Source organism: Tupaia chinensis, unplaced genomic scaffold (genome assembly GCF_000334495.1).
Source record: "Tupaia chinensis unplaced genomic scaffold, TupChi_1.0 Scaffold000426_1, whole genome shotgun sequence".
NCBI classification, from domain to species: Eukaryota; Metazoa; Chordata; class Mammalia; order Scandentia; family Tupaiidae; genus Tupaia; species Tupaia belangeri.
In genome coordinates, this window is record NW_006159931.1 from 1,088,902 (window position 1) to 1,111,744 (window position 22,843).

The window sequence follows — 22,843 nt, forward strand, 5'->3', positions numbered from 1 at the left end:
CTCAGTGAATGTGCTTTATGACTTTTGAATTGGGATGAACTGAATTGAACTGAATGTTGGACCAGCAGATGGCAGAATGGTTATGTCACTGGACTCCCATTTAGTCAACCACGGTTCGAGTCCCATACCCAGTGGCTTAAACTCATGTTGGGAGCGTGTGCATGTGTGCCGAAAGTCCTGAGAGGAGAATGAAGGAGAAGGGATTGTGGCATGGCTATCCCCCCTGGGGGGTGGTGATTTCTCACCTCTGTCTCTCTGTCTCTCTTCATCTCTCTGTCAAACACATGTGTCCTATAACAAAAATCTCTCTAAAAAAATAAAAATAAATTGAATGTAACCTAACCTAAGTATGTATCAAAAGAGAGCACATGATTATGCAATAGGATCCTCCACAGAAGTGCTTCTCATCCAGAAGGGATTTCACACCTCAGGGGGCAGTTGGCACTCTCTGGAGACACTGCAGGGTGTCTCAACTAAGGAAGTGGCATTGGTACATGGTTGGTGAAGGCCATGGATGCTGCTAACCATCCACAGTGCACATGGCTGCCTCCAAAGTGGTTATTTGCCCTTAGCTCTGAGGCAGAAACCCCGGCTCTGTCGGTAAAACAGAGGCAGAGGAACTGTGTGTGCACTGACAGGGAATGGGCTTTTTTTATTATTTATTTTTTATTTTTTGAGAGTTTTTTTGTTTGTTTGTTTGTTTGTTTGTTTGTTTTGCTATAGGCACATGCGCTCACCAGACAGACAGAGACAGAGAGACAGAAAGCGAGAAATCAACCCCGGAAGGGATGGTCACGCCACAATCCCTCCATTCTCCTCTCTGGATCTTCGGCATGCATGCACATGCACCCAGTGTGAGTTTTAAGCCACCGGGTCCGGGACACGAACCATGGTCGACTACATGGGAGTCCAGCGACAGCCATTATGCTAACTGCTGGTCCCATCCAGGGAATGGGCTTTAAGAGTCATTGGTGAGATTATTGCCATTGTGTGACTGAGAATGACACACCCACATGGACACACAGCACACACACAGACATGTACACTCATAATATGCATGCATACTGGTATGCTCTATATGCATATATGTTTACATATTCTGGGAATATTTCTGGGGAAATCTATTTTTAAATTTTCTTTTTTAAATTTTCTTTTTAGTTTTTTTTTTAAAAAGAATTATTTTATTCAACTTTATTTATTTATTTGACCAGAAACGGACAGAGAGAGAGAAAGAGAGTAAGAGAAAGCAAGCTGCCAGGTCCGGGACTTGAACCACACGGTCAACCATGCAGGAGTCCAACACCCTTAGCCACTACGCCAACTGAGGGTCCCTATTTTTATATTTTCTAACAATGATTGCTTCTGGAGAGAAGGCCAGGGATTATAGACCCACTGTAGGAGTAAAATGACATTTTATTTTTATATACTTTGTTACTTTTTTTCAAGGTTTTTCCCAGAGGGCACATGCGCTCACCAGAGAGAGAGAGGAGTGAGAGGGAAAGTGAGAAATCAACCCCCTGGGGGGATGGCCACACTGCAATCCCTTCTCCTCCATTCTCCTCCTGGGACTTTGGGCATGCATGCAGAGGTGCCCGGAGTGATTTTCAAGCTGCCAGGGCTGGAACTTAAATCGTGGTCCGTGTCTAACCCATACGCCACCTGCTGGCCCCATTTTGCTACTATTTTAAGTTTTCAGGAAAAGACATATTTCATTTTCGGTTGAAGTGTAGATTTTGTGGTGGTCGTTGCCGAGTAAAGCAGAGCTGAAATTAAAGTGGAGCAGCAGCGTTGAAGCTCTCTCTCGTCTGAAAGGAAGCCTCTGACCCAGGACAGCAGTGCGTTTCTCTCACCAGAGCGGTCTCCCAGGACAAGCTCCGCTACCGTAATTTTTACTTTAATACGAATTTAATTAAAATGTAAACTCTGCTCGGAAGACTTACGTCCTGAAGCTTGTTTTCCAAATTCTGCTATGTAATGAAAGATGGTAGGGTGTGCAGTGGGACTGTAAGTGGGGAGTGTTCTGGAGTCAGGAAGACATTTTCGGAGCTATTGAAATGATGCCACGTATGGAAGCATCTCCTTTCTCTCTCTCTCTTAAATAAATTTGACTGTGAACATTTAAGGTATTCAACATGATGTTACGGGATACGTATAGATACTAAAAAGATTACTGTAGTGAAGCAACTTAGCACATCCATCACTGCACACAGTTACCTATTTTTTTTGTTTGTGTAATAAAAGCAACTAAAACCGACGTCTTTAGGGTGAATCCCAAACATAGTCGAATCTTACCACCTGCAGTCTGCGTGTTGCGTATCAGATCTCCAGGCTTGCTCATCCTGTATGTTTGCTACTTCGTGTTCTCTGTCCTCCAACTCCATTTCATCTACCCTCTTCCTCCACTCATGGAAACCACTGTGTTGTTCTCTCCGTATGTTTGAATTTATTTTATTATTACTATTTTTTTAGATTCCACATACAAGTGAGATCATGCAGTGTTTTCTTCCTCTGTCTAGCTTGTTTCATGTAGCATCAAGTCCTCCCAGGGCATCCATGTTGCAGCAAATAACCAAATAATATTCCAGTGTATGTGTGCACGTGCTAATTCATTTGTCCGTCAGTGGACACTCCGGTTGTCTCTGTCTCTTAGCTGAATGATGCTGCAATGAGCATTGAAGTGCATAGATCTAAGACCTGATTTCATTTCCGTTGGGTGTGTGCCTGGGAGAGGGATTGCTGGATCGTGTGACAGTTCATGTTAACGTTCTTTAGATGCTTTCATGCTATTTTACACGAAGGTTGTTCCAATCTCCAATCTACATTCCCTCCAACAATGCACAGTGGTGCCTTTTCTCCACGCTCCCACTGACGCTTGCTATCTTTTGACTTTTTCAAACTAGCCATCCTAATTGTGTGAGTTGCTATTTAAAGTGGGTTTTGCTTTGTTATTTCCGTTTCTTTTTCTTTATTCTTTTTGTCAGAGAGCCATGTTCTTGCTGGAGAGAGAGAGAGAGAAAGAGACAGAGAGGCAAAGTGAGAAAGCATCCATTCCATGGGGAATGCTCATACAGCCATCCCTTCTGCAGCATCTGTCCGTCCTTCAGGATTTGGGGCACCCACAGCTGGCATGGTTTCCAAGCCACCAGGTCAGATCTTGAATTGTGCTGCCACTCGGGAGATATCCAGCCGCCCTAACCACCATGCCACTGGCTGGCTCATGTTTCCCTTTCTCCTTGCTTTTGGGGTGAGTCTTTTTGTCTGACAGCGAGCATGTGCATGCACGCAGAAGAAAGAAGAGCTCTCAGTAGAGTCCTCCTCCCTTGCCCGCCAGTTCTTCGGAACTTGAGCCATGTCTCCAAGCCAGCTGAGATAGCAAAAGTGATGTTTAGCCGTGTGACTTCCAGCTCTGTAGTCCAGTTTGCTGTCAGCTGTACCAGCAGGCTGGGCCTGGGTTGAGTCTTTGAAATTTTCTTTTGGACTGTAATCTCCTCGCCTTCGTGTTCAGAACAGTTATAAAACTTTCTACCAGACCAGCTTAGTAATTTGTACTGGATGCTCCAGAGACACATACAACATGTTCATTTTTATTTTTACAGTCCTCTCTTGTTTCTAAAAGTTTCCAATCAATCCTAAAATTAAGAACTAATTCTAAGAACCAATGGTGATATTTTTCTGTTAACTGATGGCCCTTCTATATGACAAGAAACACTGAAAAATTAAAGTCCTGAAGCTGGCAGGGGTGGAGTGGTAGAGGCACTGGATTCCCACATGACTGACTCTGGCTAGAGTCCCGGACCTGGTGGCTTGCTTTCTCACTTTCCTTCCTTCTCTCTCTCTTTGTATGACATGAGCACTTGTCCTGTTGCAAATTAAAAAAAAAAAAAAGATAGTAATAATAGATAAAATTAAATAAATAATTCTTTAAAAAATTGAAGTCCTGGGAACCAGCAGTTAGCGTAATGGCTATGTCGCTGGACTCCCACGTAGTCGACCGCGGTTCGTGTCCCGGACCCGGTGGCTTAAAACTCACACCGGGCGCGTGTGCGTGCGTGCCCAAGATCCCGAGAGGAGAATGGAGGAGAAGGGATTGCGGCGTTACCATACCTCCTGGGGGGTGATTTCTCGCTTTCTGTCTCTATGTCTCTCTCTGTCTCTCTGGCGAGCGCATGCGCCCTACAGTGAAAATCTCTCCAAAAAAAAAAAAAAATTGAAGTCCTGTTCTAACTGAAGAAGAAGCAGCCCAGTAAATAAATAAACTAGAGTATTCACTTTCTACCTAAATAAATAAATAACATGGGGAAAAAGTGTGAGAATCCTGTAGTTACAGAACTATTTTTAAGAATTATTTTTTAAATTTTATCTGTTATTATTATTATTTTAAATTTTTGCTATAGGGCACACATGCTCATCAGAGAGACAGAAAGACCAAGAGAGAGAGAGAAAGTGAGAAAGCAAGCCTCCAGGTCCAGGACTTGAACTGCAGTTGGCCATGTGGGAGTCTAGCATCTTCACCACCGTGCCATTTGCTGGGTCAGTAGTTATGGAATTTAAAAGAAAGAAAATCCCAAAGGATGGAGGTATGAGGTAGGGGCTGAAATCAGAGACTGACTAACATTGACATGAATTATACGATAATACTGCATTTATGTTGTACATATTTAACATTTTCCAAGGCAGTAAATACTTTTTTTAATATGCCACTTCTTTATTATGTAAAGTAGTCTTTCACAGATTGGCCTCTTGGTTAATATCAACCCTTCCAATCAAGCATTCAATTGTAATCCTGGCTCCTTCCCTTGAATCAGTTTTCACTAGTTGTATATTAAATATACAGCCAACACCATGTAGTTATGATCTCCATCTGCAGACCTGGAGATTTTCAATGGCCCTAGCAAGATTTCCTTTGGGTACTTTGAACAGACACAAAATAGGCAATTGACTATCCTGAAGCAATTATAAAGCTGGGTTATTCAATTTTGTATGGTGAGAATTCATTTGCCTTACTCCTCACCTAACATCACTGCACATAAATGCAATAAAAACTATAGGCTTAGAGTCAGTCTTGGCACTGCAGATCGGAACATTGCATCTTATCAGAAACATTTCTCAGGTGAAATAAGCTGCATATAGTTACTGAAATGCTTTATCCATAAATGTGATTGCCATAAAAAATTACATTAGCAAAAGACCTACCATTTAGAGAGTCAAAAAACACTGCCTAATATGCTCTCCAAAAAGAAATGCGGAGTTTCTGCTGGTGAATCCCCAAATTAAAATACTTTTCAGTGAGCCAAATACTATGGGTAACGGAACTGTAATTACTTATCTCTTGTGACCACTGCAATACCCTCCTAATTGTTCTCCTCACATGGACAAAAGCAAATCCTTCCAAACTAGACCTGATGCTCCCGCCAGGTGATCATTCTAAATGACAACCTCATCGGGTCACATTTCATTTTAACATCAGGACTTCTCCAGTTTAACATCATGATCCTCAGGGTAAAGTCTCTGAAGAGTCTCTTTGGAGAACAAAACAAGAGTGTCCTTGATTTTACTGTAGCCAGTTTTTCTGGACTACCTCCCTATAATTCTTCCACTTTCCTTCAGCAACACCTACATATTGACTGTCCTCCAGACAGCTTTGCTACCTGATGCTCAGCGCCAAGAATTAGGGTAAAGAGAGTGGGGCATCTAACCAAGGTGCAAAATTTAAGAGGATGCAGATAAAATCAATAATCAAAATAAATAATGCAATAGCTCTAAAAGTCAAAATCAAGGCAAAAACCTGCTGATAATCAGTCTTCTGGCTTAGCATGTCTGACCTCCCCTTGCTGCCATTGTTGACCTTACTCATCCTCCAGAAAACATCTCTTTGAGCTAGCACTCGCTTTCTCCTTTCCAGAAAGCACGAAGAGTCCTTTCCAGAAAGAACTGGGAGTTCTTTCTGAATTACCATTATACTTTGTAGCACTTTTCACCCTGGGTTTAGTTGTTTGTTTATTTGCTAACTTATTTCTCCCTCAGCCTGTGTTAGAATACTGTGTTGGAACCCATATGTCTCCAGAGACATGCGAAAGGCACTATGATTGTTCTTGTGTTTTGTTTTGTTTTTCCTTTAGAGGGATTTTTGCTATAGAGCATGTACGTGCACTCGCTGGAGAAATAGAAAGTGAGAAATCACCCCTGGATGGGAGGGAGGGGGATGGGCACACTGCAATCTCTTTTCCTCCATTCACCTCTGGGGACCATGGGGAGACACACATGCCCAGAGTGAGTTTTAACCGGGTCTGGAACTCAAACCCCTGTCAACTATGTGAAAGTCCAATGATGTAACCACTACGCCATCTGCTGGTCCTGGCACTGCACTTGTTCTACCCAGCATCTTACAGAGGCTATGGTAAACCAGACTCTGAGGTGGCACCACGATCTCCCCCACCCCAGGGTGAAGTACATAATTAGGTTACATTATACATTATACAGCAAAGGTAAGGGGTCTCCTCCCTTCATTAGGCTACATTATAAGGTGAGGCAGAGGGATTTTGCAGATGTAATTATGATTGTCCTGGGTGTCCCTGGCTTAACCAACGTCTCAGGTTCTCCTCAAGGTCAGAGATGATCTCGTTGACTTTGAGGAACCAGTTGCCTGAGTACTTCAACTACAAGGAAATGAGTTGTGCCAAACCCTGCGTGAACTTGGAAGAGAGGCCCAGCTCACACCTTGATTGCAGCTTTGTTGGACTCTATGCAAAGGACAAAGCTACTCTGATCTGTGCTCCCGCTACTGATCTACAGGAAACTGTTTTAGATTTCTATTTGTATACATGATATGTTATAAAAATAATAGAAAATGAATACAGAGAATATTATAGTAAACCCTAACTGAATTCCCTGTGTATGATTTATGTTTAACCTTGGAGCTGTTATACCACACCTAGATTAATCTTTCTGAAGAAAAGCTATGATTGTATTATTCTCTGCCCAGAGACCCTCATTCAATAACGCCCCATTTCTCACAATTAATACAGACTTCATAGTCTACGTCCTCTGTGATCCTCTCTCCCACCACGCTACTAACCTCTTCTCCTGCCCACTCGTCCCTCTTCTGATACATGCTCGAGGAAATGTCCTCTAAAGTTTTATCAAATATACCATCGCGATTTGGCAACAAATTCTAACACTATTCAGTCTCAATCCCAATCTTAGCTCTACTTTAACTTTTTAAAAATAGTTAACTAATTAATTTTTCTAGGTTATTGCCACATTGTGTGTATGTTCACCGGCAAGAGACAGAGAAAGACAGGAAGAGAGAAAGTGAGAAATCACCCCCTAGTGGGGATGGCCATGCCACAATCCCTCCTCCTCCATTCTCCTCTTGGGATTTTGGGCACATGTGCCCCCAGCATGATTTTTAAGCCACCAGGTCTGGGACTTGAACCATGGTTGGCCATGTGGGAATCCAGTGCCTTAGCCACCATGGAACATGCTGACCCTATTTTTTTTTTAAATTTAAGTGTATTTTTTTTCATCAGAATTAAACCACAGAGAGGAGAGAGAGAGAGAGACTCTCAACAGCGCTTCATGCTATAATCCCTTTCACAGTCTTCCCAGCCAACCAGGATCATGAATGTGTATACCCAGTATTTATAGGTTGACCAGAGAACAGAACCCTTGACCTTCTATATGGATCCAGCATCACTCGAGCAATGCATTATTCCTATGCCATTAGGTCACCTTCTTTTTCTTCTTCTTATTAAATGTAAATTGCTTACCTTTAAAAGTAATGTAAGGATGGGGACAGCAGGTGGCATGGTGGATAAGGTGATGAACTCCCTCCCACATGGTTAACTGCAGTTTGAGTCCTGGACTGGTTGGCTTGAAACTCACTGGGCACAAGTGCACACAAGCCCAAAATCCCAAGAAGAGGATGGAGGAATGGGGACTGTGGCATGGCTATCCCCCTGGTGGGTGATTTCTCACTATCTATCTCTCTGTGTGTGTCTCTCTCTGGTGAGTGCACACACCCTGCAGCAAAAATCTCAGAAAAAAGTAATATAAGTGTTTTGAGTTAAGTTGCATACAACAAAAGCATTTTTATCCCAATTCTCTGTGAAATCAACGGAAAATATCAAAGAACATTAAACAGAGAGTGACAAATACTTTCTATAATGTAAGTGGAATATATTCTTCCTATCAGTCCAGAAACTATAAATAATTATTACCAAAAATTATAAAACATGACTGAAGTGAGGGAAAACATTTAGAACAGATAAATATCTTGCAGAATTTGGGAAGCTAGAAGAGATTACCATTGTTGGGTGGCTTACTCTGAAAGGTAAATTTATTGACTTCTTATGATGCCCATGATGAGTCTCAGTGTGCTTTTTTGAGATTGTAGCATAGAGGAGGAGGGACCAAAGGAAGATAAGCAGTGTATTGGTGTATGGGAGAGAGTGCGTGCATGAGCACATGTTTGTGTATATGTAGAGAGATAGATAAAGATAGACAGAATTGGCTTCCATAATTATGGAGGTTGAAAAGTACTGTCTGCAAGCTAAAGTTTCAGGGAAGCCAATGGGTAAGATGGAGAATAAAAATCAGAGAAATTTAAATCAATACCAGACACAAATATCAGTCAAAAACAAAAGATAACTAAAAATGATATACAACTATTTTTTCATAAGATCAAATTAAAAATTAATGTTATACTGAAATTGTGCTTCAAGGTCTTGATGCAATTTATGAAAAAGAGAAAGTTATGGGAACCAACAGTTAGCGTAATGGCTATGTCGCTGGACTCCCACATAGTCGACCGTGGTTCGCATCCCGGACCCGGTGGCTTAAAATTCACGCTGGGCGCGTGTGCGTGCATGCCCAAGATCCCGAGAGGAGAATGGAGGAGAAGGGATTGCAGCATGACCATCCCCCCTGGGGGGTGATTTCTCGCTTTCTGTCTCTATGTCTCTCTCTGTCTGTCTGGCAAGCGCACGCGCCCTATAGCGAAAATCTCTCCAAAAAAAAAAAGAGAAAGTTAATACGATAAAAATTAAGTTATGACATTTAGGGGGGAAGTGGAAGAAAAAAGCTAAAACAATTTCAGCATTAAAATTACATTAAAAGTGGGGCTGATCAGTGACTGCATCCTTCATGGCTGACCGTATAGTTCAAATTTCAAACCTGGCAGCTTAAAAAATTCACCAGGCACATATTTGTGAATGCCCAAAATCCTGGAAGGAGAAGGAGGAGAAGGGATTGCAGTGTTGTCATCCCCCTGGGTCGGGGGAGGTGCTTTCTCACTTTCCTACTCCCTCTCTCTCCCTCCCTGTCTCTGGTGTGCACATGTGTCCTATAGCAGAAAAAAAAAACAAAATTAAAAGCATGAAATTCAAGAGTAGACTTACTAGAAATCAAAGAGATGGGCTTTAGAACACTGAGCAAAAAAATTGAAAAAGAAAAGTCAAAGTCGTGAAGAAGATAATAGACCTGAAAGACAGTCATATGCTCTATAATGTGTACATAACTAGGGTTTCAGAGGAAGTAAAACGCGAAAACGGAGCAGGAAAACATATTCACAGATGTAATGAAAGAAAACTTCCTAAAAGTTTTTCTAAAAGTAAAAGACCTAATTCTGAAGGGCAAAAGAGAAAAATATGTGTTAGGGAAACTACATAGAATGAGAGAAAAAAAAAATACATGATAAAAAATAGAGAAGTTGATTACCTAGGCAAACTATTCAATTTATATATAAAAGAGAAAATTCAGGCTGGCTTCAGACTTTTATTAATTTTAAAGCTCATTGTGAAATAGGCAAAGAAAAATGTTTCGTATTCCTTAGGAGAAAAAAGTGTGACCCAAAAGTTTTATACAACTTTCAAGAACTCTGGAAATACATACAACACACCAGAGTTCTTATCAAAATGAAGTAAAAAAAGTTGATGTAGACTCTTTTGCAAACCAATTAATGGAAGAACTAAGCTTGGAAACAGGGCTAGATAGTAAATTCATGAAAGTATATATTTAATAATGACTTGTGGAAATTATAAAATGCAATATGTATGTTCATTGTATGGCAATGTACAATTATTATATAACAATACAAATTTCACAGTAGAAGGGAGAAGTTAGATTGGAAGAATTTTAAGAATACAGAGAAATTTTCTCTATTTTCCCCTAATATATGAAAATTAATTTAATATATAAATAAATTAATGAATATTCTTAGATGTTAAATAGAAAAAATAAAAATAGAATTATAACAAAATAAAACCTGAGATTCATGTGGAAAAAGTAGAGATGGGTTGGGGGAACTAAAAATTAACTAACTCATCTTTTTTTCTTTTTTTCCTAGAGATTTTTGCTATAGTGCGTATGTCACCAGAGAGACAGAGGGACAGAAAGTGAGAAATCACCCCCCCAAGAGGGGATGACCAAATTGCAATCCCTTCTCCATTCTCATCTGATTTTTGGCTGCATCTACACATGCACCTGATATGAGTTTCAAGTCACCTGGTCTGGGACTGGAACCATGGTCAACCATGTGGGAGTCCAGTGACATGATCTTATGCCATCTGCTGGTCCCATACCTCACCTTTTTAAATAAGAAATCAATATATGGTTTTTAAAGTTGACATATACAGAAACAGATTTAAGTCTTAAATGTAAAATCTAAAGATAGAAAAGCTTAGATAGAAATACTAAAGATAGCTCATAAACTTGTTAAATGATCAGAAGAAAAATGTACTAACACAGCAAATTAGAGAAATGTTGCTTTAGAGGAAGAATATTAAGTGAATACAAGTAGATATCATTAACATATTCTAATAAATACATATATTGATATGCATGTATATGCATATAAAGTTTCTAGAGGTATAATAGGAATAAAATAGTAAGAAATATATATTATCTATAACATATAATAAATTACAAAAATGTATAATATATAACTGTATGTATACAACGATGCAGATGTTCGAAGAAAGAACTCTAATCACATTTGCAATGTCATTACATTCCCTCCATGTAGAGGAAACAGAAAATGCATGTAGATGCCAATCCCAGATAACTATTATTCTTGTCATGCATTTTCCTTAAATATTTCTTCATATACCTACTTTACTCATAGATTTTATTATAATCAAAATAGAATTTTGTGTCCCATTTTTCCAGTTAATGTAACATTTATTGAAATTACTCCATAATCTCCATGAGCATAATTGTAACATCTTGAAAATGTTTCTTGAATTATGCCATATGTATTTAATGAATACATTATGAGCCAGAATATAGGTTAATGTCCATTTTTATCATTGTGAATGATATTACAATAAATATTTGTTTTGCAAGAGGATCATCTTTATTTTATACATTTTTATGAAGGTAGATTCCAAGATGTGAAATTATAACAAAGGTATCAGTTATGGGGCTCTATGGCAGCATAGCAGTAAATGTAGCACTCTGCCAGGTTGATCAAGATGGGAAGGTTCTGGGTTCACATCCAGAGAATTCCCTGAGTATGTTGGGCATGTGTGTGCCCATGATCTAGGGCCAGCTGAAGCTAACGGGGTATCATGGTGCCAGGACCCAGCTGGGTGTAATAGCTCTCTCTCTCTCTCTCTCAATCTTGTTCATGGAGGAAATACATAAACATTATGTATATATTACATCTATACAATAACAATTAACATGCTTATCCAGGCTCCGTACCTCATTTCTCACTGACAAAAGTACTCTTCTTTCCCTAAAACATTTTAGCATACTTACTACTGCCTACCCTTTACAGTGTTCTGTATATATTTATATCTTACAGGTCAGTAAAATCCAGTCAATATATGAATACATGAACTGGAGAGTAATCAATGGGAGACATTCTTTCTTCATTTATTTTTAAAATTTTGCCAGAGGGAGCATACACTCACAGGGAAAGCAAGAGGGAGAGAGAGAGAGAGAGAGAGAGAGAGAGAGAGAGAGAGAGAATGAAATCACCCCCAATGGGAAATGGTTACGCAGCAATCCTTTCTCTTCCATTCTCCCTTCCTTCAGGATTTTGAGCACACATGCACACGTACCTGGTGTGTTTCTCAAGCCTCTGGTTTCAGGACTTGAACTGCAGTGATACAGTCAGCAATGGGAGCTCCACCACACTGTGAGAATGCCTCAATCTTTTCTTTTCTTTTTTTTTTTTTAATTTGCAGAGGATGCATGTGCTTACCAGAGAAGAGAAAAGAGAAAGAAAGCAACTCCCAGTGGGGCGTGGTCTTGCAACATTCCTCTCTTCCATTTCTCTATCCAGTCAAGATTTGGCTCATGCATCCACACACTCTTGGCTGGAATCCAAACTACATTTGCCATAAGGGGTCCAACTCCCAGTCCACTGCACTTTGTGACCAACCTTCAGTGGAAGACACTCTAGCTGCTGTGACACTGTGTAATGTCTCCACTAGGAGTGATCAGTCTGTGATCTCTCTGCTTCAGGTACTCCTGCTGGTAAGTGAAGACTCTCCAACTTCCTTCAGGGCTCTTCATTAACATTTGTCTTGAGAACATCAAATTCATTATGAAGGTTTGTTTATTTGTTTGTTTATATTCTGTCATAGGGCATGTGCACTCACTGGAGAGAGACAGAGAGAGATGGTGAGAGGAAAAGTGAGAAATCACTCCCCGGGGGGAATGACCATGTTGCAATCTCTTCTCCTTTCTCCTCTTGAGATCTTGGGCATGTATGCAAACATAACTGGTGTAAACTTCAAGCCATTAGGTCTGAGACTCAAACCACAGTCAGCCATCTGGGAGTCTAGCTCCTTAACCACCATGCCACCTGCTGGCCTCATTATGCAGATTTTTAATTTCCACCTTCTTTGACAAAAACATCTGTTTTTCCCATTTTAGCATAGCTCTCACCAATCCACAGTCTACTTCTGGTGAAGTGCCCTGGAGTTTATAAACCTCTATGATACCAGAAAAGGGACAAGTATTGGTGGAGATGCAGAAAAACTGAATGACTCTAATGACTACATGTTCGATCCTTTTGGAAAGTCAGGTGGTTTCCAAATCTTTGCTTTCAGCATAATGAAGAAGGACCTAATCAACTTGTCAGCTAATAGATTAGAAATAATTTATGAGGCTAGATGACTGTGTGAATGTGGGAGTATATCTCCAAAGAGGATCAAAGAGTTGAGTGGCATTGCTTTCCCCATTCCCATCCACATGCGCATGTGAATATGATTTCTCAGTGCTTATATCTATAAAAACCAAAGATAGGAGAACTCAGGCAGCAACTATGCGATTCTAGTAATAAGTAGTATTCGTCTGGGAGCTAATGAAGGAATAAAAAGACATCTACCTCATTAAGAGATGAATATCCAATAAAGTATTACTTTTATGCCTAATAATTATTCATCAAATTTGAAATAGAACATGTTGTTTTGATCAATGATGTACTTATGCCAATTACAACAGCTCAATGTGGAAGATATTTTTAACACTTAATAGCCTTATAGTTACAGGAAACATGGAAAAAATTAAATCTCCAATTATTAACATGTTTTATTGTAGAGGAATATGCTAAGGTAATCAATAAAATCCTTCCAAGCATAAAACACATGACATTAGGATAAAAATTTTTGGAACAATTAGAATAAAAATACCAGTTTGAAGAACAGAATTAATGCTGTTATGTTCAACACTGTTCATGTATTTTAAATGAATGGTGGCAAGTATTTAATCATTAGGATATTACATTGTGTTAGAAAAATTCAAAGCATGATCTAACAGTTTTATTTTTAAAATGTCAATATTTGTACTGTGCAGGAAATTAAATCCTTGAAAATATTTAAATATATGATAAAAAATTTCAGCTGCCAACTGAAAAATATACAAGTGTGTGTATAGTTTCACTGGATTATTTTAGGAATACTCAAATAAAAACATTTCAAGGGTACTCCATAGACTACAGTTATTAAATTTTGTCCTTTACTGTAATTATTCTTACACAGTGATATGTACAACAGATAACCTCACCTCACCCTTGATCTTTCTCTGTGAACACACTCATGACAACCTCACTCTAAAATCTTACCCCACTCAAGGTTCTCAAACCATCACCGACCACTACTCAAACGGACATAACAAAACAAATAAACTGCTAGAATTTTCTGTTGACACTGTCAGTTTGCTCCTTTAGTCAAAGGATAGCCAAGTGCATTCCGATGAGCTCAAGGTCCTTATTAAGCCAAGCATCTGTTTTGCCGAGAAATGATTTCCGATGGTCTAACCACTGAACTTTCCTGTTGCTCCTACTACTTCCTTGCTGGCATCACTTGCCCTCTTAGCCTCTCAGAATATTCTACATTCAGAAGGGAAAAGTTAGAATCTTGCTGCCTTCCTTGTTCAATCTTTCAAATAACCAGCATGATTGTTACATGATAAGACACTCCTAATGTCTTTTAAAAAATGGTATCACATCCCAGGTGTAATTAAAGACAACAACTGCTCACTTAAAAGATTTTTTATAAGGTCTTTGTGTTTTCCATGTCTAGAGGTTACTTAGAGTTTTATCCTAAGGATTTCTTTATCTATGCTGGAATCAAGGAATGGATGGATAGGATAGAAATGGCATTGATTTGAAAATGAGCATTTAAAAAGTGACATGGGAGATAGGTCTAAGTCTAACCATAGCCTTCTGTGCCACATGCTTTTATTTATGACAGAGCTCTATTAAAAGGCTCCTTTATAAATTGGTCTACTGAGAATTTAAAGTTTTCATTTTCTCCATGAGGAAAATGAAACAACAGATTTCCTTTATGCAAATGGAAAGGAATCAGGGGTGTCTCAAAATTGAGCAGAAGGTTCAACTCTCTGCCTCCTAGTTTGCCTTACCAACATGTCAGGTTGGAAGAAAATTATCTATAGCACAACACACAGGATCTTGATTGCTCTACTTCCTTTCTCCTCTCCAAAACATAGTCAGTAAAAATGTAATTAAAGCTGGGTTATCTACTTTGAAATTATAGTGATTTTTAATGCTGAATCAAAGATGCTTACAGAAAAATAATGATTTTACCCATTTCCACCTAACACGTTCATCTATAATTTGAACTTCCTATCTTTGCAACATAAAAAGGATGCACATAATTTCACAAAATGCTTTGTGTACATAAAACCTACCCAGCAATGTTCAAGGTAGTGGGGATTCGAGATGAGTTAAAAAACAGTTCTTCTCTTCCAAGAGCTTATAGTCTGTAGGAAGGTAAACTTATACATTGTGAACTTATCATCATAAATTGTGAGCTTATAATTCTAAATTATAAAAAGAAAGTTTATAAATTGTTATATCTTAAGTATTTCAGTGAAGGTAAGAATGGATTCTGTCCTTCTACATGGTAGCTGTTGGCCAAGCATGTGGCTTATTTTTCTCCTCCTAACAGTGTCTTAAAGTAGATCTCATTATCTACTGAAACTAAAGTTGAGAACGAAAATGTAATCTATTTTACATAATGAGTATGTGATTATAGCATGGGAGATAATACAGCATGTAAAATATGCGATATAGCTGTTGGGATATTTAAGTGTTTAGTAAATGACACTAATAATTGCTGTTGTGACCCAACTGTAAGCTGATCAAAAATGGATGATGGGGACAGAAAAGATGATAAGGAAAAGCATTCCCTAAAAAGGGACACTGACTGTAGGGGCTGAATTTTGCAACGGAGGGTCACAGAGAGGGCCAGGACTAAGTATGAAATACTCTCCTACTGACTTCTCTAAAGACACATGCTGCTGCTTGTCACCCTGCTTCTGCTCTTGCGGTTTCCCATGACTCTTCTTAGCAGAATTTTCCTCTTCTCTTTGTTCATTCTTACAGTTTCTCAGAATGCAATCACTACCATTCTCATGGCTTCAAATGCAACCTTTATGTAGATGAGTCTTACATTCCTATCATCAAAAGCAGCATTTCCTCTTAGCTCCAGACTTGTACGCCAGCTAACTACATACCAAACTTGTTTGCTCAAACCTGAAGAACACATTCCCTCCTAAAACAGGAATTTTCTTAATCCATTGCCACAAAAGTTTCTGCCGCTTATCACTTGCTGACATCAGAGTGGCGGGAGACATCCTCGATGGCTTCTTTTCCTTATCCAACACTGAATCCAACACTGGCTCCACTTCCAATACATTTAGAAGCTGTCTCACCTCTCCTATCTGAATCATCAACAGTCTCAATCTTTCCTCTTGGTGTTTCTGTGCTTTCACTCTTCTCTAGTCCCCAAATCACCCTCCCCTCTGTCTATCTCTCAACTGCAGCCAGCATGCTATTTATGAAGCTGTAATTCTGACCATAGCACTCTTCTGCTTAACGCCTCCGTGGTTTTCTACACTACTTAAAACAAAGCCAAACTCCTTATCCTGAAGCTGGATGGCATGGCTCCTTTCCACTCCTTTATTTTTTTATTTTATTATTATTTTTTCTCTTTTTAGAGATATTTTTGCTATAAGCAATGTGTGCTCACCAGAGACACAGAAAGAGACAGACAGAAAGCGAGAAATCACCCCTCAGCGGGTATGGCCATACCACAACCCCTTCTCCTCTATGCTCCTCTCAGGATTTTGGCAATACAAACACAGGCGCTTAGTGTGAGTTTTAAGCCACTTGGTCCGGGACTCGAACTGCCGTTGACTACGTGGGGTTCCATCCATCTGCTGGCCCCCTTTCCATTTCTTTAATTCCTTCTTGGGCTGTTATTCCTGTGCTCCAGAGACATTAACCTCCTGGTTACTTATAGATGCTAAGGTTTTCCTTTCATAGGATGTTTATATATGTTACTTCCTCTTCCTGGAAATACCATCTCCCACAATTTGCTGAGCTAGTCTCTTCTCCACGTGGGACTAAACTTTAAACATGACCTTCTCAGAGAGACCGTGCCTGATTTTCTTAACTAAAAAGGGTACTTGATAGCATGTTTTATATTGCATCAAATACTCTTCTTTCTCTTCATTCAATCCGCAGATACACATTTGTTTGCTTTAGTTTCTGTCCTCCCTTCTAAAATGTGAGCTCCACGAGGCCTGAGATGGTCTATTTTAATAATCAATGTATTTATGTACAGCCAATCGGATGGTTTGGCACACAGTGGATATAAATATTTGCTAAGTACATAAATGAAACATGAATGTCATACTGAGTGAATGAAGAAGGAACATACGCGGACTTCTAAACATTTAGGATCCAGTTAAAACTGTCTCATGCTTATACCACTTGGAAAATAGGGATAGGAATGATTATTTTTTTCTAAACTCATAAAAATAGAGTAAGTAGCATAAAAAATAAATTGATGTGAAAATCTGGAAAATTAAAGGTATCAAATAATCAGATTGTGTTGTTTAGTTGCTACTGTTTTTATCACCTTATCATTGATCTTGGTAATATAAATTCCAATTACTGGTAAATGGTTTTTTTTTTGGAGAGATTTTCACTATAGGGCACGTGTGCTCGCCAGACAGAGAGAGACATAGAGACAGAAAGCAAGAAATCACCCCCCAGGGGGGATGGTCACGCCGCAATACCTTCTCCTCCATTCTCCTCTCGGGATCTTGGGCACGCACGCACACACGCCCGGCATGAGTTTTAAGCCACCGGTTCTGGGACGTGAACCACAGTCGACTATGTGGGAGTCCAGCAACATAGCCATTACGCTAACTGCTGGTTCCCACAATTACTGGTAAATGTTACTGTCCCTTTTGAAAACCATGTGTACAATGACAAGTGAATACATAGGCATTTGTAAGTTAATAAGAAAGTTGAATCAGCATGATTTCATGAACTAAAAAGATTTCTAAAAAAACTACCATATTCCTCTTCTGGTCTAATGCAAATGTAATGTGTAGCTTCAGGAAAATTGCTTTACCTCTGTGGGCCTCAGTTTCCCTCATCTTAACATGGGTCCTGCCTCTTAGGAAGGGCTCTGGAAAAGAAATAATGAGAGTAGTCACTAACTGTTGAGAAGATATTGGGAATGAAATACCACCTGCCTGTGAAGGGATGGTAATTCTTTTTTTTTTTTTTTTTTTTTTGGGGGGGTTTTTTTTATAAGGGGGCCTGCGCTCCAGAGACATAGAGACAGAAAGCACGAAATCCCCCCCCAGGGGGGATAGTCACCCTGCAATCCCTTCTCCTCCATTCTCCTCTCAGGATCTTGGGCACGCACGCATACACCTCCAGCGTGAGTTTTAAGCCACCGGGTCCGGGATGCGAACCGCGGTCAACTACGTGGGAGTCCAGCGACATAGCCATTACGCTAACTGCTAGTTCCCAAGGGATGGTAATTCTAATAAAGCACCAAGATCCTTAATTTATATCTATCTCCTTCCAGATACGCAGCCCACTGGACTGGGAGTGCTTTCTCAGAAGTCTCTTAGATCTTCACATTCAGGTCACAATGTCCTGGGCCGTCAGGGAAGAGCAATCTGTCTTTGACCATAACAGGTGTCTGGCAAGAAGAACGGTGTATTTCAACCTTCTTTTTCTGTAGTCTTTTGATAATCCATAGAGGATGCTTAGCAAACAACAGTCAAGATAAAAAGTATCCAATTTTAGTGATTTTCCTTTTAATCACCAAAACACATCGTACTGTTGTGACAGTGAGCCCAGGTTGAACGCAGACAACTCTCTGAGGTTTTGCTCTCAGGGAGCATCCCTCTCTGATGCCTTTTCATCCTCTGGAAACGCTACTGTAAACAAGTCATTCCCCCATTTAAAGGGGGCCAGAGTCAGGTACCTTGTGGTCTTCCAGGAGATTAAAAAATCAAGCAAACAAACAAAAAACCTCAGCTGGCATTCAAGTTTCTCCTCCACTTCATTTGATCTGTCTTCTGGGACTCTCTTTCATATCTCCACACCGCAGCCAAACTAACCTGAGATTGGTACCTGGTGCCATGTTGTTATACATGCTAATACTTCTGAGCAGTTCATTTTCAGCTAAAGAAAGAAAACCCTTTCTTTTTTGGAGAGGTTTTTGCTATAGGGCACGTGCACTTGCCAGACAGAGAGAGAGAGACAGAGAGACAGAAAACGAGAAATCACCCCCCAGGGGGGATGGCCATGCCGCAATCTCTTCTCCTCCGCTCTCCTCCTGGGATCTTGGGCACACATGCACATGTGCCCGGCTTGAGTTTAAGCCACCGGGTCTGGGACTTGAACCACAGTCGACTACGTGGGAGTCCAGCAACATAGCTATTACGTTAACTGCTGGTCCCTTTCTTTCAAAGCCTTCTATAAAGGTTTTACTGAAGTGCTCCTCTTCCAGGAATTCTCTTCAATCATGCATTTAGTCAATACCCATTTATTGAACACCTACGATATACCAGGCCTTGAGTATAGAGCAGTAGAGAAGACAGTCACATTTCTGAATTGATGGTACTTAAATATTGCTGAAAGGGACATTCAACAGGCAAACAAAAGAATAGCATGTCCATGATAAATAGTAAAATAAATAAATAAGTAAATAAATATCATAAGTTACAGTATAGCAGAGAAAAATTTGGGTAAAAATGTTATATACGAGGTATGTTCAAAAAGATCTGTACCAGAAGAAACCTGTACCTTAATTCCATCTTTACAAACATTTTGAAGTATCCTTATATCATGATCCTGTAGGGCTTCTCTGAATTGGTGAGAATTAGGTAGAGACCGAAATGATAAAATCTCCATGTGGATACGGTGGTGGTGGTGGAGGTGTTGGGGAAGAGTTCCAGCTAAAGAAGGAAGCCATACAAAAGAGAGCCTATATTATTTGAGGAAAGGCTTGGCAGTTGGCAGACTGGCAATTCCTCCTATCATTTCAACTGGAGCAGGAAAACAGGTTCAGAAGTAACAGTGGGAAGAGTAAAGTTCATGCCTCATAGATGATTTCTCCAAAGGAGGAAGCCATCGGTAGGTGTTTGAAGAGCAGGAGCGTCACCTTTGGAGGCAGCATTTTACCGTCTTTTGATTTTTATTGTCCAGTCCGTGAGTCAATGGTGCTGGTCCAGGTGCTCCCTCTGCACTACCTCTGCTCCAGAAAGCACTTGCCCAGGGAAGCTGGGCAGTTACAGGCTTGCAGGCATTGCTTTTCTCCTGTCCTCCACTGCCTGTCTTCCAGCGCCTCTAGACATTCGATTTATACATTTCGACCTGTTTTCTTGTTATCTTTAGCAGGAGGGCAAATCTAGTACCAATTAAGTGGAGACTTTAAGTGATTTGCTTTTGAAATTATTCTCTTTATAATTTGGATGTTTGTAATTTTTAAATTCTGTTTTGAAGGGAAGAGGAAGAGTTGGGAGAAGTTTGGGGTTTTTTTGTTTGTTTGTTTTTTTAGATATTTTTGCTATAGGGCACATGCACTTGCCAAAGAGACACAGAGAGACAGAAAGCAAGAAATCACCCCCAGGGGGGATGGCCACACCACAATCCCTTATCCTTCATTCTTCTCTCAGGATCTTGAACACACATGCATGCACACCTGGCATGAGTTTCAAGCTGCCAGATCTGGGACTCGAATCATGCTCAGCCATGTGGGAGTCCAGCGCCTTTAACCACTAGACCATCTGATGGCCCCAGGGAAGATTTTTTAAGTTGCCCAAGCAATCCAAAAAAAACTTTACAATTTCAAATTTTTAAAAATCCTAAATTCAGGACTCACTTGTCCTCATCTATAATGGGAAGAGTAAATCTGATCTCTTAATGTATACATTTCTAGAGCATCTTATTACATGGGATACATGTAATATGTACTCCAGGAAGCCTTCCCAGCTTTTCTCATTTGATGCTGACACTAAAATTATTTATAGATGCCTCAGGTAGGCATCGCTCTTTTGTGGTGCTCAGCATTGTCTTCATCGTTGTGGTCTTTCACCTTGGGAGTGGATATTGAAATACATTTTCATTGGAAACAAAGGACAGGCAGTTAGATCATGAGAAAACATCACGCCACATGCCTAATGCCACCAATTATCAAAATAATGTTGCCATCAGGACCAGCAGTTAGCGTAATGGCTATGTCGCTGGACTCCCACGTAGTCGACTGTGGTTAGAATCATGGACCTGGTGACTTAGAACTCATGCCAGGCGCATGTGCGTGTGTGCCCAAGATCCCAAGAGGAGAATGGAGGAGAAGGGATTGCGGTGTGACCATCCCCCCGGGGGGTGATTTCTCGCTTTCTGTCTCTCTGTCTCTCTCTGTCTGGCGAGCGCACGCGCCCTATAGCAAAAACCTCTCCAAAAGAAAAAACTGGAAATGTTGCCATCCAGTCAACCACTGAAGCACTAGGCACACTCCCGCTCTTTCCATACACCTATATTCTGTGTTCCTTCCATTCACTTTGTTTGGTTTCCTCAATCTGCACACTTCTCTTCCTACAGGCTCAATATATGCCCACTCTATTGAAAAGCCTTCTGAATTACTAATAGTTTCTGGCATATTTGCTTATTGCTTGGATCGTGCATTCAGCCCTTAGTAATATACTCTGCTCTGAATCGGGTTAGGTTATGACATCAACCGACAGCTTTCCACCAAGCATTGTAGGCCCGTTGGGGTATTAAATATGTTTGTATTCTTCACAGGTCCAAAAGTTAGTATTTTCCGTGAAGATTTAGTGAACTGGTTAATACTGTTACATGTCGTTCTGTGGATCAGTTGTTCACCATGTAATGTCTTAGTCTGTTTGGGCAGCTATAACGAATCAGTACAGACTGATAGTTTAAAAACAAGAGAACTTTATTTCTCACAGTTCTGGAGGCTGGAAAGTCCAAGGTCAAGGTGCCCACAGATTTGCTGTCTGGCGAGGGCCAAATTTCTGGTTCATAGATGGTCGTCTCTTTACTGTGTTCTCACATGACAGGAGGAGTGAGAGAGGTCTCTAGGATCTCTTTTATAAGGGCACTAATCCTATCCATGAAGGCAGAGACATCCAAAGAGCTCAACTTCAAATATCCTCACAATGGAGATTAAGTTTCACATATGAACTGGGGACAAGGAGTTTTTTGTTTTGTTTTTAGGTTTGTGCCATAAGGCACTTGTACTCTCCAAAGATACACACACACACACACACACACATATATATATATATATGTAGATAGAGAGAGAGAGAGAAAGTGAGAAAGTGAGAAATGACCACCCCCAGGGGGGACGGCCATGTCACAATTCCTTCTCTTCCATTCTGCCGAGGACTATTTATTGCATCTTCAATATATAGCAGTGAAAATGTAGGAAAAAAAATTTTAAAAAAATAAAAGAAATTTAGAAAATAAGACAAAAGATATAAATTAATAGTTCACAGAATCTATCGTTCTACTCACATGGCCAGTAAACCCACAAAACAATATAGTCTGAATAGCTATCTAATAAATCAAATGAAAATGGCAGTGAGATCGTATTTTTGATTTTTAAAATGGGCAGACATTCCTAAGTAATAATATTCAATACTTAAACAGCTGTAGTGAAAAAGGATCACCCTTTAACTACTAGAGGGAGTGTAAATTAGCACAACCTTTCTGAAAGTCGATTAACAATATGTGTGAAGAGCTTAAAAAAATTCATACCTTTTTATTCTATTCCTAAGAATCTGCCCTATGGGAATGATCATAGATTTGCCAAAGAAATGTGTAGGAAAGGATATTTCTCATAGCATTATTCATAACAGCTCATAAAAAAGCAAATATCAACCAATAAGGTAGAGGATAAATAATAGTACATATAATGAGATTTTTATGTAGTCATTAAAAATGATGTTTCAAAGAATATTTAATGGCATGCAATATGACATGTAGTGAAAAGTCAGGCTACAAATCTATATATATGAACGCTAACAATTT

The 22,843-nt window shown here is 39.9% G+C and overlaps 1 long non-coding RNA gene across 2 annotated transcripts in view; it reads right to left on the reverse strand.

The window, feature by feature from the left end:
- Window positions 1–12,372: 12,372 nt before the first annotated feature.
- LOC102500053 (uncharacterized) overlaps window positions 12,373–22,843 on the reverse strand; it is a 42,085-nt gene continuing 31,614 nt past the window's right edge. For both annotated transcript variants that reach the window (XR_003550469.1, XR_003550470.1), the window contains exons 3-4: window positions 17,901–17,957; window positions 12,373–12,607 (exon numbers count right to left, since the gene is read on the reverse strand). This is a non-coding gene — a long non-coding RNA (uncharacterized LOC102500053). The remainder of the gene's footprint in view (window positions 12,608–17,900; window positions 17,958–22,843) is intronic.